Source organism: Poecilia reticulata, linkage group LG19 (assembly GCF_000633615.1).
Source record: "Poecilia reticulata strain Guanapo linkage group LG19, Guppy_female_1.0+MT, whole genome shotgun sequence".
NCBI classification, from domain to species: Eukaryota; Metazoa; Chordata; class Actinopteri; order Cyprinodontiformes; family Poeciliidae; genus Poecilia; species Poecilia reticulata.
The window spans coordinates 21,903,315-21,919,318 of record NC_024349.1 but is presented as its reverse complement, the minus strand read 5'-3'; the positions used below and the strand labels follow the sequence as shown (position 1 = coordinate 21,919,318).

General features: G+C 40.0%; 1 long non-coding RNA gene across 1 annotated transcript in view; it reads right to left on the bottom strand.

Annotated features, from left to right (window-relative positions):
* Window positions 1–637: 637 nt before the first annotated feature.
* The window catches only part of LOC108167282 (uncharacterized), a 29,642-nt gene continuing 14,275 nt past the window's right edge, over window positions 638–16,004 (bottom strand). Inside the window, exons 3-4 of the long non-coding RNA XR_001777641.1 lie at window positions 6,498–6,509; window positions 638–701 (exon numbers count right to left, since the gene is read on the bottom strand). This is a non-coding gene — a long non-coding RNA (uncharacterized LOC108167282). The remainder of the gene's footprint in view (window positions 702–6,497; window positions 6,510–16,004) is intronic.

Here is a 16,004-nt window from a genome sequence, read left to right as displayed (position 1 = left end):
TACTTCCCAAAGTTTCTGTTTACAAGGCAAGTAGTGAGATTTACAACAATACACGTTACAGGCACCTCTACTTGTTTGGACGTCATTAAATCATTGATATTTCACCTCCCAATACCTCTTAGGAAAGATGTCACAATGGCTTTATGTTCTATAAATGGAAGAAAATGAGCAGGTATCGGCATGTGTAACGCATACCGACTGGTGTGAGTCGGCACATTTTGCCAACTTTGGATATTGTTGTGAGTTATGACTTCATCAACTAAGAGATAATTTTACATTTTGAATTAAAGGCACAGTGTTATGTAACATGAGCTTTACATTGTGTTATGATGTTATTTCCTCATCAAAAACATACCTGGAAACTTGCTTTGATTCTTTTATGAATGTTTGCGAAATCCTTGAATCTCCCRTGGCAACCGTTCAGCTGTGAAAAACGGCTGGGTGGACCTAGCCCCGCCTTCTCCTCGGAGCTKCACTTGTGAGGTGCCTCACAGATCCTCATTCCCTTCGACTCTCCCACTCAGCTCCTTCAGACTAGCCAGCAGCAAATAGCAAACGCCTGGTAGAAAACTGCATTTTCTGAACTCATTATAGGAGTTACTTCTCAGTGAAACTCTACTAAAAACRTTGTTAAAGAGTTAATAGAGGAGCCATGTTGTGATGTCTTCTTGAAGGTGGCGTTTCAGAAGGAGCAGGAGATTCTTAAAGAGACAGAGACCCAATTTCAATGAATAAGTTGCAAAGTCAAATTTCTCTAAAATCACATTTGATATATGGAGCATTTTTTATAACAACTGAAGGTAACGTAGTTACTTGGTTGTGCTAAAAAATGGCACCATGTGACCAGAAAACACATAATACTGGCCCTTCATTCAGTCATTGTGTTGTTGTAGGTTGGCTGCTGTGTTTGGGATCACTGTCCTGTTTAATGACACAGTTCGTTCCTAGAATCTTCTGTTAGATCCCCAGGCTGAAAACAAACCTAAATTATTAACTYGGTATGTGGATGGTATGAATTACTACATTTCATTTTAGCCCTTTGGGGTAAATAGARTATTTTTGAACTTAATTTAACTGAATTTCTATTCTAAAAGAGTCACAGTTGCTTTAGACTTGGGTTTATGAACTCTTATTACGTGGAAAAACAACCCCTATTCCTTGTAACACCTCCAAACAAACAGCACTTATTTGATCTTTTTCTGCCTGGACTGTCAGAAACTCTGAGAATTACCTGTTAGCTGAGGCTTGACCAGCTCCTGGGATTTCTCTCTCACTTTTTTTTAATGTAATTTCTTGGAGTATTGTTCAGTTTGACCCGTGGTTTTGTTAAACTGAACTTTGACTTTTGTTCAAGGTTTGATAAAACCACAAACTTCAATGTAATTTATTATAATTTTTTTTTATACCAAAAGCAAAAAATTTTGAAGTAGAGGAAGAAGATTTTTATAATAAAAAAACTAACATGTGGGACATGTATGGAGCTAAATTGGGGCCATAAATTTTTTTCTAAAGAAAAATATTTTTAAACTAATAAAAAAAGATTTCAAACTGAAAAAACCCTTGAATCTGAGAAGTAGTTTTGAACAATTTTTTTTTCAGTTTCAAAACTTTATTCCAATTTCAAAATAATTTTTCACTTTGAAAATTATTTTTATTACAAACTCTATGTCCCCAATTTAGCTCTTTAGACTGACATCCATTTGGTCCTGAGTCAGAACTTTTGAGGAGAGGCCATCTGTGAATATGAGTTTTAAAGTTTTGCCACAGGCCTCTTTTGGATTTAGGCTTGGACTTTGACTGGGTCATTCCAACATGAATCGTCTGTAATCTAAACCTGTAGCACTGTAGCTCTGAGTACAAATTTAAGTTTGTTTTCCTGCTATATATGAACTTTCCCTTCCGTCTTAATGAGAGCAAAGCAGTGTCTTCCCTTACATGTTTTATTACAGTCACACATGACTTCTTATGGATTCCAATTAAAGTTTTTGCCACTTTTCGCACAAAATCCAAATAAAAAAACATTGATGTTTTTGTCTGTAATGTGAGGAAACGTGAAAAAGTTCAATAAGTTTAAATAGTTTTGGAAGGAAGTGAAGGTTGTAGCTGTTGTGTCAGACTTATTTTCCTCCCAACTTGCTGTCAGGTCTTCCCTGGGCTGCAGACGGCTAACATGGATTTAAACCGTGAATAGGGAGCATTCAGCAGCGCTTCTGCCTCATTCCCACAGAGACCGGGGAACTGGAGTGGAGTTTCATCCACTGGTCTGGCCCCGGTGAAATCCAAACCTCACGTATCCTCTGATTCCCACTTGAAATATATTATTGATTCCCCTTTTGTGACCCCTCCATATTTTATCAATGCTGTGAGGTGAAAGCGGATAATGGGAACGCTCAGATCAGCACGGAGAACAGTACCGCATTGAGGCGTCTCAGCTCCCCCTCTGCTTTAGAGGGCAGCGTCTCTACTACTGAAATCTTTTACAGCTCCAGTGGCTGCACACAATTATCATCCTGTGTTCGGCCATGTTCCTGTGCCAGGAATGAGTGTGTGGCTGGGCAAACACAAGATGGGATTGTGAATTAGCATTTGATTATAACAGCTGCTGTAGAAAGTGGAGCTCTGCTTGCATATGCTGCCCACTGTCCTGATGAAAAGTCTGCGGGCTGAATGATAACACTGGCTGCAGCATGAAAACATGAGAACATCTCTACTGTTTGGGCTYCTCTGAGGRAGAAACGGCTCTCAGCTTGTGATTGCCTTCAGGCAGCAACATGGAAAAACTGGATGTTTAAAATGTTAACCTCAAGCTCTACTTCATAAAACTATGTTTAAAGCTCTTGTGATTAAAACTGGACGTGTAAAGACAGCATATCAAACGTCACATAACCCTTTACCCCCACACTTTTCCCCCATTATATCCAGGGGGTCTGCTTATCCTTAAAAAGTCTAAAATTCATGTTTTTCAAATTGAGGAATGGAAATATCTTAAATTCTTTTGGAAATTAAGTCAGCCTTAAATATGTTCATTACAGGATTGATTTTGAATATTTTTGCTGCTAATACAGCTTTGCTGTCTAGCTAGCAAGTAGCATGATAGAACAAACACCAAAAAGCTACCTAGCTAGATACCAAAGGTAGCTAGCCTCTAGGTGTCGAAGGTTAGGTGCAAATTTATTGCCAGTTGGCTGGCAGACGTTTGCTTTGTCCACCGGCTCACTTTTGTTGCCAACCCATACAAAGCTAGGTGCATTCTGTGCAAAAAAAAAAAAATCTTTTAAGCTTGGCACAACGAAAGGTGAGGCTGCAGAGAGCCGTTAGCAGTGTGAAAAGCATAAAGCTGGTGTCRAGAGCCTCAAACAGACCCAAGAAGTTTCTCCTTTCTTTTTTTTTTCTCTATTCTTGATTGTAATACAGTAAGATCCCCCAACCATCAACTGTAGTTTTTTGAATCTTAAATTTAATTTGAGGTGTTATTGAAAAAGTCTTAGATTTGGCTTGCTGAAACCTGCATGCTAGACTAAACCAGAATAAATTAATAAATGGTTGAAGAAAATTAGCAGAGCTAGCATCCACATGGAAATAAATTAGACAAAGTAATTTTGGAGCAGACATCACATTTTTTATAATCCTCAATAATAAATRGGTCAGTATTAAATTGACTCAATTTTTTGTTTTGAACAAGAGCCTGGATGGATCACCGTTCCATCACAGGACAACTCAGAGACAGGCAACCATGCACACTTATACCTTTGGGCAACTGAGAGAGATAAATTGACCAAAATATATGTATTTTTCGGAGCACCCGGAGAGAACCCATGCCTGTTTGGGTAGAACATGAAAACTGTATGCAAAAAAAAAAAAAAAAAAGCACAGGCCAGGTTTAGAACCCATCACTGCTAAATAACAATCAAAATCCTATGATTTAATGGCCTCTTTTTGTAATGAAAGTCTCCCCTCTCCTCTTTCAGAGTAGCTCTTTCTCTGGAGTCACAGAGTTTGCTTTGATGACTCATTGCTGTTTGAGATGGCTGGAAGCTGCCTGAATAATATTTTTCCCCATTTCACATTACAAAGCAGCAGTTTGCCTCATCCAGGTGCGCAGATGCAGGTCTGGATTAATGATGAGCTGCAGATTGCTCGGCGTGATCAGTCCTCTACCGAGCCGCATTCATGTGCTTCCAGTAATTATTTCTTCCTGAGAGAGAACAGGCAACTCGAGATGGAGACGTTTGTTCAGAGAAAAGAGCTTTGACTTCTAAGGGGAAAAAAAACAAAAAACATTTCCACTACAGAACGCAATCAGTATTTGCAATATATTTTTAGTCATTGTAAATCCGTCAAAGGAAGTGAGTAATTTAGCGAACTTCATCTAAGGACACACACATACAAAAAAATACAATAATTAGAAAACACTGTAGAGACAATAAAACAAAGACAAAGGTTTGGTACAGATTCAATACAATAGCAAAAAAAGAAAAGAGAAAAAACTAAAGGAACAAATGCTGGATTTAAAAGACTCTCAAAAGCAACAATATCTCCATTCAGCTGGTAACGTCACTTAAAGATTTAAAATCTTGACTGTATTTTTAAATAATTATAATTTATAGTAAGTGATGAGTACCAAAAATGAAAGTTACAGACCAACTGTGAGGTCATTCCGTTCTTGCATTGCATTGGTGTGGATTGCTTTAGACAGTATTTGTGAGATTTGTGATCTTGATCTTTCTAAATCAAGATAAAAATAAATTAAATACCGTATTTTCCACACTATAAGGCACACCTAAAAACCTTCAGTTTCCTCAAAAGCCGACAGTGCGCCTTATAATCCGGAGCGCCTGATATATGGACCAATATTGAGCCACAACAGGTCTAGATACAAAAACCGGATGGTGGAAAAGTTGACTGTCAGACCTTGCTGTCTGACAGGCTGGGGCTGCAGCCAACAGTCATTTTAGTAATCAGTCTGTTGATCTGACAATTAATCAGTTAATCGAATAAAAAATTTGTCACATTCTGTAGACTTTAGTGCAATATTAGAAATGCAGTAAAATTATGAATAAACAAACTATTCAACTTTTTAAAATAAGAAAATTAACATGTTATTGTATAAAATGCAATAACGTAGCAATTTTGTAAATTTGATCCAGGTGCCACCAGAGGAATTTAGAGTTGACATATTTACAGATAATGGATTATTTGTATCTTAAATGCTAAATGTATTTATATTTTTTGTACAGATTTGGCTTAATTACTGGTTTGACTGTGYTGTTCTTTCAGCAAATTATGGCCTTTTTTTTGTCTGTATCCTCCAGTTAATTGATAACTAAATTAGTCCATGAATATTTCAGTAATCGATTAATCGCGATTAATCTTCTCAGCTCTAGTATAGACAACGGATGGACTGGTCACCTTAGCCTTTATTTAGGTATGTAGGAGGAAAAGGGTTCTAATGCAAATGTGCGTTTTATATCTTAGTGTTTTATTTGTAAAAACAGTTTAAAAAAAAAATCTAATTTCCCTTTCACCTCACAACTACGCACTACTTAGTGTTGGTGTACCACAGCTTTTAGGCCGTAACGTGACCAAATAAGGTCAAGGGGTACGAATGCTTCTGCATGGTACGGCGCATGGCCTCGGACTGAACTGTATGCTGAATACTCGTCATATTGAGACTGACGTGATGACCTATTTTCTATTGAGGATTTTTGAAATATCTGACATCTGACTGCTGCAAAATTACTTCTCCATGTAGATGCTAGGTCTGCTAGTTTTTCTCCAAATCTTTATGAAAACCAAGCATCAGAGTTCAGACTTGAGTCAGATTATTGCAAACTAGCAATATTCTCCAAATCTTTATGAAAACCAAGCATCAGAGTTCAGACTCGAGTCAGATTATTGCAAACTAGCAATAAACAAAGAGTTGTCCCTGAAGTTAAAGAAAAGAAAAGGAAAGGGAAAGGCCAGTGAAGTTAAACAAATAAGATAAAAAATCTAGTTCAGTGATTGTGTTTCCCAGGGCTCAGGCACAGAGGCCGTTCAGGCTTTCAAATATGAGAGTAGCTACTTTGTGAAGTTGTTTTTCTTTAATCCAATGATGTTTGCTTATGGTTAMAGACTCACTGCAGAGTGAACCTCCTCCAAACTAAATCAAAATGTGAAAAAAAAAGAAAAAGTAATTGATCCAAACTGGAGAGAATGCATACGGACAGGAATATTCCAATCCATTGACATGTTGACCTCACACAGAACTATGTCCGGGGTCAGTCATGTGAATTGCACACACACACATTTTGCTGCGAGCCAGYGAGGGTGAAACGCTTTGACGGACTGTKCTCCTGAAAGCAGGTTTGCCCAAGCTGTTTGCACTGGCCTCACTCCAACCTACGGCTACTCACACTGAGGCCGAGGGCAGGCCGGAGGAAAAATACGCAGCATTTGACGGGAAACAAAGGACAGATAAGGTGGATAAACATGCATGTAGAATGAAGAATACATACCTGAGTAGAAAACTTTTTTCACAGAGCGAAGAGGAGGAAACGACAAAGGTCAGGGGGAGGGGGAGGAAGCAGAAAGAGGTTTTMATTTGTCAATCAGCATGAATTTTTTTGATTAATAGTTTTTCGCACATGGATGAAATTACCCACCACTTCTCTGTTACATTCTTCCTCATCCCTCGGTTTTCCTCCAGGCCTGATCCGTGCTCAGGGCCACCTACACCCACACTGTGGGTCATAACAGACTGTAAACTAACGTAACCCCTGACACTATTCAGCTCAGAGAGAGGCGTGTAGACTCACTGAGGCTTCCCTCTTTTACTCTGTATCAAACTCCGTTAGCTTTGAGGAAATATTCCTGTGTTTTTAGATTGGAGTATTGGTAGATCCACCGAGATTCTGAKGTCATTACTGCCTCTGCTCTGTGTGGATTCACAACGGCCCTGTTTAGTCCGTTTTAATCGAACTCCTGTTTGTTTGCCTAGGAAGTCCAGTTTGTTTGCAGAGGTGTGAACGCACAATCGAACTCTGACCAACCAAAAATGCAAACTTTGGTCCTCCTAAAAAYCTAGATCTCTGTTTGGWTGAAGTGAACTTTGGTGCGGTTCAAACGCATGTGTGAACCAAGCAGACCGGAGATCGCTCCACAAGCAGGAAGTGGACTATAGCGCAGGGGATTCTGGGTAAATACAACCAAAGCAAATGTGTGAGTTAAGCGCTAGCTGAAGAACCATTTGTGATCTTTTATCGTCAACAAAAGTGAAATCCTACAACCGCTAAGCTCTGATGCCTCTCCATTTTTGTTTCAAGAAGAAGGATGTTGCGTTCATGTCTTCCTCAGAAGTTTTCTTGGTAGTTCTTGGTGCAGCGCCACAACAAGTGAGAGGAGTGAACAGTTTTTTTTTTTTGCTTTTTTTTTCAATTAGCTTGGTTCGTTTGACACGGTGAAGAAMGCAAACTGCACCAGCTGAAAATGAAGCAAACGTTGCAATTGTGGTCCCCAATCGAACCAAATCTACCAGGTGKGAAAACACCCTCAAATGCAACATGATCAATCTTGAGATTGTGCTTTTCAACTCAAACACCTCGGCTGGAGGAGTCCAAGAATCTTGTTTGCAACTAACAGGAACATGAAGTGAAGGGTGGACAAACTGGACTTTCTCTGCTCCAGTCCAGGCTGTTGTGAAGAAAAATCAGTCCAACTGTACGTGGTTGTACTCATTGTACCGGGTCAACGTATGAAAAATATCCTTTTGGCTAATTCTGGCATATTTACAGAAGTGTTAATTAGTGTCCGTTGTCCCTACCAAGTAAATTAATACAGCAGAAACAAGGTCCTGTGACCAATCCCTTCTGGTGGAGTTTGTATTGTCTTCCTTTGCACATGGGTTGTCTCTGGCTTYCTTCCACCACCATGGTCAACTCTGACCATCCTCTATGTGAGACCGTCTTCAGAAAACAGAGTATCTTCAGTCAGAGGCTCTYTTCAGATTCACTGTAATACAGACGGTTACAAGAGATCTTTCCTGCCGACAGCCATCACCATCGTCAACAACCCTTTGAAGAATCTGAATTAATGAGCTACGCCAACATTTATTTTCCCTTTGGGGTTAATAAAGTATTTTTGAATTTGAATAAACACACAGCCTGGCCACTGAGACCATGCTAAAAACCTGAGTCAGCCATGTTGTGTCAAATGAACCTAGAGCTGGATTGGTCTGTGTGACCCAGTAGTGGGTTATGAATATAACCCGATCTGGATTGGTTCTAATTGTGTATTTGGGGATGTTTTTGGAACATCGGCTTGAGGTCTAAATAACATTAAAAAACAACAACAACAACAAAAAAAGAACAGCATGTACATCATTATTACTAACAACCAAACCAGAGCATCAATTTAGAGATGCATTGCCCAGTGTGCAGTCAGAACAGAATCAGTCCTATTATTAGAGAGGTATAACAGAGCTGAGACAGTATATCCTAACTAACAGGGACATTTTTCCCCCCTCCCCATCTGGATGATATCAGGCAGAGCCTCAAAGGAAATCCTTTATCATCCGGTGATGCTGCAGGTAGAAGCTGCCGTATCCATCCCTCATTTAAGCCGACCGAATAAAAACGAACTGACCGCGTTGACTGTTCACCTTAACGCTTTCTGATTACTGGGCTAAATTGCACTGAGTAGCAATTCCCAGCCAAAGAGCAAAGTCACAATTACTTTCCTTCCTCTCTCTCTCTCTCTCTTCTCCCCCAGAGATTGGAGCATTGAGCTGCTGATGCAGTTGCGCGGGGTACAGCGGTCCCTGAAACACTTGTTTTTCCAGCGCCAAGGATCTTTTTTGTGTTCTCAGGCTCTTTTTTTCCCTCTCCCTCCAATTCTCCCCCCCATCCTCTCTTCAGCCTATCACCTTTCTGCATTTCTATCAAAGGACATCTATCAGCGAAATATTGCTCCAGCTTCTCTGGTTACTCCAACTGCACTGTGTCAGCTCTCTGAAGCAGAAAGGACTCCGACTTCCGGCCGGCACCGTGCCGCCGCGGGCGTTTCGGCCCTCAGACAGCAGACCGGTGCGACGTCTCRTATTTATATCTCATTAAAAACACTGACCGCTTTGCTTGACTGGTCCAATAAATATTCATTCTGTACAAGCAGAGAGTGCCTCCTGAATTCCCGATAGGTCATTAGCAAGAAATATAAGGAAACGACTAAAGGAGCAGCTCTCTATTTTGGCTTTGTGGCACAAGTAAATTATACTTCCTTCTCTACTTTTAAAACGAGCAACAGCTTAAAAAAAAARAAAAAAAGCCCCATTGCCATTTAAGAAATGAGTTCTGACATTTGTCAGAAAAATAGCACTTGAGTGCTACTCAAACTGTGTGAAGAACATGGGCTAATGTGAAAGAATCGTTGCCATGACTACGCTGACATCATTCCGGGCTTCTCAATAGCGGCTACTCTTTTATACAAACTCCAGCTCTATGCATACACTAAAGCAGGGAGGGGGGCAACAAAATGTTTTGTGTTTGCCTTCGATTGTCCACATGCAAATGTTTCCGCTAATATCTTTTCACGACGATGCGTGATGTTCACATCATCTGACATCATCTGCTGCAGCGGCTGCCAAGAGAGGAAAAAAAATATAAATAAATAAATAAATAAAAAAAACAGGATTCGCCCCCACAAAGGAGAGGAGAGGACAAGAAATCTGTTTTAAGGATTGTACAGCGGGTGCGGGGGAAGAAGGTTGCCGTCCAACTGGAAGATGAGAAGAGTTGGAGTGGGGAGTGAGGGGAGTGGGGGGTAAAATACTTATCCCAGTGACGGGGACAGCCTGCCAACTGTAGCACAACCCATTCAGTATTCATAGATATGTGACACATTCCTACAGCGGTGGATGGCTCTCGCTCTAAAACCCCGTGCTATCCACAAGCGCCGGCTGTTCATTTTAGAGCGTAATTGAATTTTTCAAAAAAAAAAAAAGAAAAATACAGTCAGTCTGACTGCAAGGGTGCAGCTTCAGCTTCGCCGTGTAGAGCGACGTGTGAACCGGGGACAGGGGAAAAAAACAACTACTGAGTGATCTTGTCTGTGTGCCACGGCGGTGCTATTAGGCTTAACGCGACCCGGCTCTGTTCTGCTGTCTGATTCATGACACAGCAGCCGGCGTACTAAACATAATCCTCTGACATGAAACCAAATAGCTGGGCAGAATGGTATTTTTAAATAGGAGGAGAACAGCTGATCTCCTATTGTGTAACCTTCCTGCTTCTCCAGATGGCTTGGTGCAGAACCTTTCCAGGGGTCAGAGCGCCGCTCAGACACGAAGCCGCTGGGAGAAACCTCGTGGCATGACTTTGTGCCGTGTTTTCATATGAAAACACCACTCAGTCCCCCTTCTGGAAGTGTAAACTCACATGCAGGGGCCACAGTGAAATTATGGTGCAAAAGTATTCAAAGCCATTAGACCTTTAGACAAAAACGACAACCACAAAAACCTCCTTGTAGTTTTAGGCTGTTAAAGGGAAAGTTTCCTGTGTTTTCCAGGCACATGGTACTATTTTATAGCACAATCAAGTAACTATGCTACCTTCAGTTGTTCAAAAAATGCATTGTACATGAAATATGACTCAAAAGAGATACTACTTTGTAAATTAGCGCCTTGAAATTGGGGGTTTGTCTCTTTAAGAAAGTTTCTGAAACTGTTGTCAGGGAGCCATCACAACATGGCTCCTCTATTAACCCTTTAGCACTGATTTTACCAGTGTTGCACTCAGAAGTGGCTCCTATAATGAGCTCAGCAGATGCTGAGTTCCACCAGGTGTTTGCTAATTGCTGCTGGCTAGTCTGAAGGAGCTGAGTGAGGGAAGCTCTGAAGCTTGGAAGCTGTAGCTCTGAGGAGGAGCTGTGTCTCGAAGGCGGGGCTGGGTTCACCCAGACGTTTTGCTCAGCTGAATGGTTGCCACGGGAGAGTTAAGGGTTTCTCAGACATGCATGAAAGAATCAAGGCACCACTCCCAGGTATGTTTTTGCTCAAAAAAGTTATTTTAACATAATACTGTCCCTGTAATGTTAATTCAATAATTGGAGGGGGTGTGCTGTGGTGGCTCAGGGGTTAAGCACAACCCACATATGGAGGCCTTAGTCCTTGACGCGGCTGTTGCAGGTTCGATTCCCAGCCTGGTGACCTTTCCCACATGTCTTCCCCTTCTCTCATTACCCTCCTTCCTGTCAATTAACTATCAAATAAAGGCCACTAGAGCCAATAAAACCTTAAAAATAAAAAATAAATAAAAATTCAATAATTGGAGGCGTTGCCAACATGAACTGGATGACTTTGTTCAATTCCACCACTACCGCTGCTGAAACTACAGGCAGAATACAATTCCAAAAAACTGGCATCAATTGTTCACAACTGGAGAAATCCAGCTCAATGGGAGAAATCCCAGTCAGAATTCCCATCTGGAGATCAGAATCAAGCAGAATTGCACGCAAATCCAATGGGCAGGAGAGCAAAAATACTAAATATGGAGGGAAATTAATACCAGGGTGGCATTTTATCTTCCAGTAGGACAAAAAAAAGCCTACGCATGCAGCTGGAACTACAATGGAATGGTTTGGATTACCCAGTCAAAGTCCAGACTGGGTAAGTAAAATGTGCTTCTACAAAGTATCAATGCTGTGTCACCAGAAAAAACAACAACAAAAACTTTTTGAATACTTTTTCAAGGCATTTCTGTTAACTCAGGTTTTACCACTGCTTGTATTAGTGACCTTCCTGACACCGGTGAGAAAAAAGATACTTCATTTGGCCTCCCCTTCTGCCTGCTGCAGCGTTTTTAACCAACTCAAAAGGAAGCAGAAGAATCAGAGGCAAGCAGACAGAATGTGCCACAGCTCGTTTTCCAAACCTTAGTACAACCTTCTTGTATAAACATTGGAGCTGTCAATAAATCGTTATCGGCAGGCCTTCTTTTATAACAATTGTCTGCAGTCTACCTTCTCTTTCAATTTGAAGGAAGAAGATCATCCAGACAACTGCCTAATCATGTTGCCATCACTACAGAGCAATTGTAAACGCTGTTTCATGCCTGCCTTTCAATAACTGGGCTGTAAATGTTCTATTCTACCCACAATGATGTTTGTTTCTGTGGTACTGAAATACAGTTTCTGCACAGGCAAGCTGTTGCAATAACCAGCCATGGGGGAACCTTGTGTTTGCAGRGAGGATCGACAGKKCAAATTAACAGCTAAGTTTGCTTTTAAATCTATTTTATCTGATTTAGCAATTTGAAACATTATTTTTTTTTTGTAAAATCCATTCAATATAATCTACTATATAAGTTTATTTACACCTTTGCTTACTCTATGAAGCTCTAGAAGCTACAAAGCCAAGTAGCTACATGGTTAAGTAGCATAGCTACTAAGCTAGGTAGCAATGGTACTTTAGAAGCTGCTGGCCAGTGTCAAGCTATATTGACCTTTTAAAGTGAAGTTTTATGATTACTTACAGATACTTACAGATGACATGCAGCTATGTAATTCACTGAAATTAACTCCAGCTAAGTTTGCTTTCAAATCTATATTTTGTAACGGCCTGTTTCTGTTGTTGTACTTCATACTTTTTCTTTAACATTTTGAAACATGATGAATAATTTTAATTTTGGTCAAATTCATTCCAAAATTAGCTACTACAGAAGTTTATTTGCACCTTTACTTAAGCTATGTAGCTCAAGAAGCTACTTGGCTACTTAGCTACATAGCTTAGCTACATAGCTAAGTAGCATAGTAGCTAATATGCTACTTTAGAAGCTACTTGCCATTGTGAAGCTATATTGACCTTTTACAGTGAAGATGTATGATTACTTATACATAATATGCAGCTATGTTATCCACTGAAATTAACTGGAGCTAAGTTTGCTTTTTCTCACAGAGTACTTCATACTTTAAAAATAAGCTTTATTTTTCATTTACCATTTTGAAACATAATGAAAGATTAATATTTTTGGTAAAATCTATTCAATATAATCTACTATATAAGTTTATTTACACCTTTACTTGCACTATGCAGAAGGGGCTACATAGTTCAGCTAATAGTAGCTAATGCTACGTGACTTTAGGAGCGACTGTCAACCTATGTAACTTTTACAGTGACGTTTTATGATTATGATTCTCACAATATTATGACTTTATTTTTATTTTTTATTTTATTAGCATGACCCTAATTGTTCATAGAGAAGTTTGAGAACCACTGCTTTTAATTACTGCCATCTGAACATATCTGCGCCACATTTTACAGTTATTTTAATGCAAAAAAAATAAAATAAATCCTCCGGTATTAGCAGCAGGTCATAAAACGCAACCATGAGCTAAGACCCCGCTACAGCACTGAGGACGACACGGGAGGAGCTGATAACCCTCACGAGACACCGTCCACGCTCCAAGCAAAGTAATGCACCGTTAACAAGAAGAGAATATTGATTGTGCTGCAATAAAAATGAACATACCATGTTATGGTTGTTGTTACTGACTGCAGCATACATCCAGATTTATGGTGCTGCGCTCGGCCAGAGGTCAGGAAATACTGATATATGAAAAATGAAGATTAAGAGGGTCTGTCTGCAGAAGGGCGCAGGGTTTAATAAAGAACTGCTGGGCAGATGAGAGCGAGTATTTGTCTCGGTAGCCTATTCATTTCTGGCCTGGTGTTTAAATTACACTTGTTCATCTTCCGCAGAAAGACACAACCCGCTTAAAGAAAGGAGCTGCCATAACTCGAAATTGAAAAGGGTAATAAAATCCTTGCTGCTTCTTCCTCTTCTTCTTCTTCTTCCTCCTCCAGGTGAAAATTTCAGAACTCGAGATTACGAAGCGGCACCCGGGGGGAGCGAAGTCATTTTTCTGAGCGCCATTAGGACTTTGAAGTCCAGCCGAAAGAAAAGGGATCTAATAACTCCATCTGAGGTACTTCACTGTTAGTCGGTAATCAAAAGAAAATGAACGCAGTATTGAGCAGTGCTCCTGTGGCAAGTTCTGTTAATTCAGCATGTCCTAAAAAAAACTAATGCAAAAACACTAAATCCAAGAGCTGGAACCTTGTGGTATTATATTAAAGTAAAACAACCTCACCACGTCAGGGAAATTTAAAGCTACTAGCTGGACTACTAGTCAAACACTCCTGATCATTTGTCACTTGAGGAACGAGTAATGGTCAGTATTTCTATTTATTTTGCAGTTTTGCTGGTTTTTTTATGTAAGACAAAATTACCTTGGTAAAAACAAGATTGCACACACACGCCTCTTGTGACATCATAGAAGGCAATGGAGCAGAATCCCTTTTTTTGTGGGGCTTATTCACGTTTTTAACCAAGTTTCCCCATAAAAGACACTTACTGTGTCGCAGTAAAACATGAGAGCCTTAAATAGGAAAATCTGTGTAGGCTTCAAGAAAGAAATTGGCAAACTTAAGACACATGGAAGCCATTTCATGAATACTGGAATGGCTAATCATCAAAGATTCTCAGTGATGATTTTTGAGCCAAAAAAAAGATAAAAAAACCTCACATGGTCTAATTGTTTTAATTCCACTTTCGAGTGCAAACGACGTTCCCCACAGAACTGCTGCGTCACCCTGCTATTTCGGGTAAATATAATTGCCAGGCAGAAAGACTTATAATGAGCCCATTCCTACCAGTCAGCTCCACCACGCAAGCACCTGCAGGGCAGCCTAAAACAGCACCCGCCTCATTCCAGTCAACACCAGAGGGAAGACATAAAGGGGGAAAAAAAAAATCCCACTGCTTGGCATTCAGAAAGGGAGAAGTTGTTTGTACAAGCTAAAGTAGTGGGAGTTCAGACTGCATGCAGCGCCGCTCTACTGGCACATCAGTCATTTAAAAGGAAGAGAAATATGCTTTTTTTTTTTTACTTATTTTTATTAGTGTTTGGACTCTAACCATTTTTAATCAGATGAATTACAGAGTCTACAATTGATTAATTGCATTTTAATCGACTAAATAAGCACTTTCAATTCAAAAACACCTTTTGCTCCTGAATTGTTGAATAAATAGCCATATGAGCTCCACAACAAAAATTATTATTGTCTTTAATCTGTTATTTAGGTTATTGCGTAGAGCAATAACCTAAGTTTGTCCAAAGAGCTACGTGTAGCGACAGATAACTGATCGAGCGCCCTGAGTATGACTTGAACGGTGAACCTGTGTAATGCTGTGTGCAGGTATCACTTGCGCGTCAGATTTAGGGATGTACCAGAAACATGAGAATATAAAGGTTGAACTGTTGGATTTCTGTCGGCTAATATGTGGTGGCCTCAGGGTTTGAAAATGGGCCGACAACTGTGTAATGTGCGTTGGACATTACACTAAGGAAATGAGGAAGGGAGGGTCAGTGGAGAGCACCGGAGCTGAGCCTTTTTTTATTCAGTGTCATCAACAGAAAGAAAAAAGGCCGGAAGAGACGATAAAGACGATAATTAAAATGAGGTCGATAGATTTAATTTATCGTCCAATTAATTGATTTATCGTTTATCGCAACAGGTCTACTTGTTAGCCATGTTTACTATCGCTTTCTGAACAGTTTGATTCATGTGCCTCTTGTGATGTCATCAACTCAAACAAATGAGAAATGGCACCTTTTTTTTTCTTCCCCAAGAGTGCACTTTTTAAAAACGTTGTGTATTGTGAAATTGAGTAGAGGAAATGCACACTTCCTTGCGCAGCTACGGTTTTAATTGTCACTCTATGTCTGCTAGTGAACAAACAGACACACTGAGTTGTATCTTTCACTGAGATCTTTGAGCATCTATACAGTTAGACAACAGTGGAAATAATTTCACAGTTGAAAATCTCTATGTGGACTGACAATCCCTAAAAAAATTATTTGAGTCATGCTAAAACCTTTCACTTCATTAGCTGTGTTTACCCTTCTCCAGCCAGGACCGTTTCTGTAAGAGAACAATAACGTCATTGTTTTAACCACGGAATGGGACGATT